Source organism: Gorilla gorilla, chromosome X (assembly GCF_029281585.2).
Source record: "Gorilla gorilla gorilla isolate KB3781 chromosome X, NHGRI_mGorGor1-v2.1_pri, whole genome shotgun sequence".
Classification (NCBI taxonomy): Eukaryota; Metazoa; Chordata; class Mammalia; order Primates; family Hominidae; genus Gorilla; species Gorilla gorilla.
The window spans coordinates 167,828,676-167,834,591 of NC_073247.2; positions in this window are offsets into that span (position 1 = coordinate 167,828,676).

A 5,916-nucleotide genomic window follows, 5' to 3' on the forward strand; every position below is an offset into this window, starting at 1 on the left:
GTAAATAATTATTGTTAATTTTCTTTAGCTTTTTAAAAATATGTATTAATATATTGAGCCTTTCAGTTATGACCTAGGAATAGACCTAACGTTTTTTGGGGGTGGGGAAGGGGTCCATCTGTTGCCTAGGCTGGAGGGCAGTGGCACAATCACAGCTCACTACAATGAACTTCTAGGCTCAAGTGATCCTCCCATCTCAGCCTCCCAAGTAGCTGGGAACACAGACATGCACCACCCTACCTGGCTAATTTTTTGTTTTTATTTTTTGTAGAGACATGGTCTCACTATGCTGCCTAGGCTGGTCTCAAACTCCTGGACTCAAGCAATCCTCCTGCCTCAGCCTCTCAAAGTGCTGGGATTATAGGCGTGAGCCACCATGCCCAGCCCCTATTGCCTTTTGATCCGTACTTTTTGATTAATATCCTCTAAAACACATGAAAATTCATTGTTCCCTCTGTTAGGTGCTTCCATAGAATACATATAGGACCCTAGAAGTCCCATCTCTTTAGAAAAATTATCTTTCTGGGAAAATACAGAGTTTCTTTTATAACACGTCTGTGTCTCTGTATGCTGGCCAAAAGCCTCAAACTCCCGAACAGACCTGAAATGTTTATCCCTACCACTACTTCTGATAATAGGGGTTTGACTTTGTATTGCCCACACATCCCATTAAAACATATAATGTGATTTGTGCGCATATTGTGAGGATTTGTTCATTTTATAACCTGTTTAGTAGTTCAGCCAAAAGCAACAAAAGTGAAATAAGAGAAACATCCTGAGCAAAAAGAATTGCTCTTTGATATACCTGTGCACTGGCATGACAGGACAGAGGAGAGATTTGTGAAAGTGGACTCCTTTGTTACTAATATAACACCGGCTACTTTCTTTAACAATTAACATCTCAACCCCAATTTATCATTATTGTGGCTGTTTTTTTGCTTTCATAATGACTTCAGAAAAATTCATAACATCATCTGGAGTCCCTTTATCTGCAAAGCCATTAGTCAATTTCACTGGTACTCTAGGGAGAGACTTGGGAAGTGAAAGGTGGACATTTCCCCCCAGATGGGGTTTCTTTACATGACTCTTATCAAATCAGGTGGGTGTTAGGAGCCTGAGAAATGTGAGTGTGAGTTTGTACTTCTTTAAGGAGAAGTACAAACCACTGCTCAACAAAATAAAAGAGGACACAGACAAATGGAAGAACATTCCATGCTTATGAATAGGAAGAATCAATATTGTGAAAATGACCACACTGCCCAAGGTAATTTATAGATTCAGTGCCATCCCCATCAAGCTACCAATGATTTTCTTCACAGAAGAAACCCAAAAAAGAGCCCGCATTGCCAAGACAGTCCTAAGCAAAAAGAACAAAGCTGGAGGCATCATGCTACCTGACTTTAAACTATGCTACAAGGCTTCAGTAACCAAAACAGCATGGTACTGGTACCAAAACAGAGATAGACACTAATGGAATGGAACAGAGGCCTCAGAAATAACACCACACATCTACAACCATCTGATCTTTGACAAACCTGACAAACACAAGAAATGAAGAAAGCATTCCCTGTTTAATAAGTGGGGCTGGGAAAACTGGCTAGCTATATTTAGAAAGCTGAAACTGCATCCCTTCCTTACACCTTATACAAAAATTAATTTTTTTTTTTTTTGAGACAGGGTCTTGCTCTGTCACCCAGGCTGGAGTGCAGTGGCGCGATCTCAGCTCACTGCAATCTCCGCCTCCTGGGTTCAAGTGATTCTCCTGCCTCAGTCTCCCGAGTAGCTGGGATTACAGGCACCCGCCACCACGCCTGGCTAATTTTTGTATTTTTAGTAGAGATGGGGTTTCACCTTGTTGGCCAGGTTGGTCTCAAACTCCTGACCTCAGGTGATCCACCCACCTTGGCCTCCCAAAGTCCTAGGATTACAGGCGTGAGCCACCACGCCAGGCCTAAACCCTTATTTAAGTAAAACTTATTTTCAGGAAAAAATGAATCTGAGGATGTGTTACATGTCCCCCTTTTACTTAGTGACAGTCCCAGACACACTTGAGCTTGTCATTAACAATATTCATCAATTTAAGAGTTGATCAGAGAAGGTCATACAAGAATCCAATCTCAGTGGAATTAAAGGAAAAATTTTTGCTAAGCAGAAAATAAATGAGAACTGTACATTTAAAATAAATAAATGAACAGAAAGCCTTTCAAATCATACTAAACTAACTTATATCTGTGGCTACTACATTGTTGTTCTTTAATGCTTAAATAGGTAAAAGCACTGATGTTTTAGTTGAAACTACCAGCAGTAGGAATGCTTGCTCAGTAAGAGCAAGACCCCACTAACACAGTCATATTTATAAAGTCAAGGTTTAGGTGTCTGCCAGGGTCTGTTTTCCCTAAATCTATTACAAACAAATGAAAGCAAATCAGTAAATACTGTCTTAATGTACCTATACCGAGTCATAAAATTATTTTCCTCCCAAGTCAGGAAGAAACATAAAGTTGGTTAACTGAAAAAGAGAAAGTTTAATCATTCTGATTTTCATTCTGATGCTCTTCTTTAGACTATCTATTGCCGCTTTCTTTTGTAGCAGAACAGCTGATTTTCGGCCTAGGTTTTCATGATCTGATAAACCTTCACCATAGACAGTTTCTTGGAAAGAAACTTTGCAAGTGTCAGTTATCTTTAAATGTTCAGGAAGCTGTGTGGGTCTCAGACCCAGCTGGAGCAGAGCCAGCACGGGATTCTGAAAGCATTTGCAGGCTCTGAGATGGTTTTAACCTGTTCCTTGGCAGTGCAGCCCTTGTACACACTCTTGGGAAGATACTAATGTTTACTTTCATGATGTAGAATGGATGAGCAGTGAAGGTTTCTAGGAAGGTTGAACACACTCATGCCCACTTTGGGACACAAGGAGGCAGATGCTATCATGGGAACTCTTCAAATAAGGTCGTATGGTTTGGCTGTATCCTCACCCAGATCTCATCTTGAATTGTAGTTCCCATAATCTTGTGTGTTGTGGGAGGGACTCGATGGGAGGTAATTGAATCATGGGGGCAGTTACCCTGATTCTGTTCTTGTAATAGTGAGTTTTCATGAGATCTTTACACTTGATTAATGTTAACTGTAGTTGTCCTACTGATCTATCGAACACCAAGTCTTATTTCTTCTAAGTGTATTTGTACCCATTAATCTACTGCTCTTCATTCCCCATCCCCGCTACCCTTCCCAGCCTCCGGTAAACACTAGTCTACTCTCTGTCTTCATGAGATTCACTTTTGTAGCTCCCACATATGAGTGAGAACATGCGACATTGTCTTTCTGTGCTTTGCTTGTTTCACTGAACATAATGACCCCCAGTTTCATCCATCTTGCTCCAAATGACAGGATTTAATTCTTTTTATGGCTGGATAATATTCTATTGTGTATTTTTACCACGCTTTCTTTTTAAATATTTATTATTATTTTGTAGAGACAGAGTCCTGCTATGTAGTCCAGGCTAGTCTCAAACTCCTGGACTCAAGCAATCCACCTGCCTTGGCCTCCACATTTTCTTTATTCATCCATTGATGGACACTTAGGTTGATTCCATATTTTGTCTATTATGAATAGTGCTGCAATAAACATGCAAGTACAAATCTCTCTTCAATATATTGGTTTTCTTTCTTTTAGATAAATACTCAGTAGTGGAATTGCTGGATCATATAGTATTCTACTTTTACATTTTTGAGGAACCTCTGAACTGTTTTCTATAGTGGCTGTACTAATTTACATTCCCCCCAACAATGTGTGAGGATTTTTCTTTCTCTGCATCCTCACCAGCATGTTATTCCCTGTCTTTTTTGATAAAAGCTATTCTAATTAGGGTGAGATTATATCTCATTGTGGTTTTGATTTGCATTTTCTGGATAATTACTGATGTTGAGCATTTCTTATACCCTTTGTTCATTTGTCCTCTGTTGAGAAATACCTGTTCAGGCCTTTTGCCCTTTTTAAAATCAGATTAATGACTTTTTGCTATTGAGTTGTTTGAGCTCCTTATATATTCTGGTTATTTATCTTGTCGGATGGGTAGTTTGCAAATACTTTCTCTTATTCTATGGGTTGTTTCTTCACCTTGTTTGACTGTTTCCTTTGCTGTGCAGAAGCTTTTCAGCTTGACGTAATCTCATTTGTCCATTTTTGTTTTTGTTGCCTATGCTTTTGAGAACTTCAACAAAAAATTTTTGCCCAGACCAATGTCCTGGAGCATTTCCCCAATGTTTACTTTTAGTAGTTTTATAATTTCAGGTGTTAGATTTAAGTCTAAATCCATTTGTATTTGATATTTGTACATGGTGAGAGATAGAGGTCTAGTTTCATTCTTCTACATATAGTTGTCCAGTTTTCTCAGTGCCATTTATTGAAGAGACTGTCCTTTCCCTGTTGCATATTGTTGGCACCTCTGTCAAAAATTAGTTGGCTGCAAATGGCATGGATTTATATCTGGGTTCACTATTCTGTTCAGTCGGTGTCTGTGTCTGTTTTTTATGCCAGTACCATGCTGATCTGGCTACTATAGCCTTGTAGTATATTTTTAAGTCAAGTAGTGTGAGGCCTCCAGCTTCGCTCTTTTTGCTCAAGATTGCTTTGGTTATTTGTGGTTCCATATAAAATTTAGGATTGTCTGCTCTATTTCTATGGGGAATGTTGTTGGTATTTTGATAGGGATTACATTGAATCAGTAAACTGCTTTGGGTAGGATTGTCATTTTAACAATATTCTTTCAATCCATGAGCATGGAATAATATCTTTTCCATTTTCTGATTCATCTTCTATTTATTTAATCAGTTTTTTATAGTGATGCTTGTAAAGATCTTTCACAGCTTTGGTTAAATTGATTCTCAGGGGCCAGGCACAATGGCTGACACCTGCAATCCCAACACTTTGACAGGCCAAAGCGGGAGAATTGCTTGAGCCCAGGAGTTTGCGGCCAGCCTGGGCAGCATAGTGTGACCTCATCTCTTAAAAAAGAATCAAAATATTAGCCAGACGTGGTGGCACGTGCCTGTGGTTGCAGCTACTTGGGAGGCTGAAGTCGGAGGATCGTTTGAGACCAAGAAATCAAGACTGCAGTGCTCACTGCACTGGTGACAGAGTGCAAAGCTTGAGACCAAGAAATCAAGACTGCAGTGCTCACTGCACTGGTGACAGAGTGCAAAGCTTGAGACCAAGAAATCGAGACTGCAGTGCTCACTGCACTGGTGACAGAGTGCAAAGCTTGAGACCAAGAAATCGAGACTGCAGTGCTCACTGCACTGGTGACAGAGTGCAAAGCTTGAGACCAACAAATCGAGACTGCAGTGCTCACTGCACTGGTGACAGAGTGCAAAGCTTGAGACCAAGAAATCGAGACTGCAGTGCTCACTGCACTGGTGACAGAGTGCAAAGCTTGAGACCAAGAAATCGAGACTGCAGTGCTCACTGCACTGGTGACAGAGTGCAAAGCTTGAGACCAAGAAATCAAGACTGCAGTGCTCACTGCACTGGTGACAGAGTGCAAACCTGGGTGACAGAGCAAAACCCTGTCTCAAAAAAAAAACAAAATATTCCTGGGTATTTTACATTCTGTGTAGATACGATAAATTAGATTGCTTTCTTTCTTTTTCAGATTGTTCACTATTGGTGTATATAAATGCTACTGAATTTCGTATGTTGGCTTTGTATCCTGCAACTTTACTGAATTCACTTATTACTTCTAATAGTTTTTTGGTTTTTAAAAATAGAAGATCCTGTCATCTACATTCAAAGCGAATTTGACTTCTTTCTTTCCAGTATGAACACCTTTATTTATTTTTCTTGACTAACTGGCCAGGACTTCCACTTTATGTTGAATGAAAGTAGTGAAAGTGCACACCCTTGTCTTGTTCCAGATCT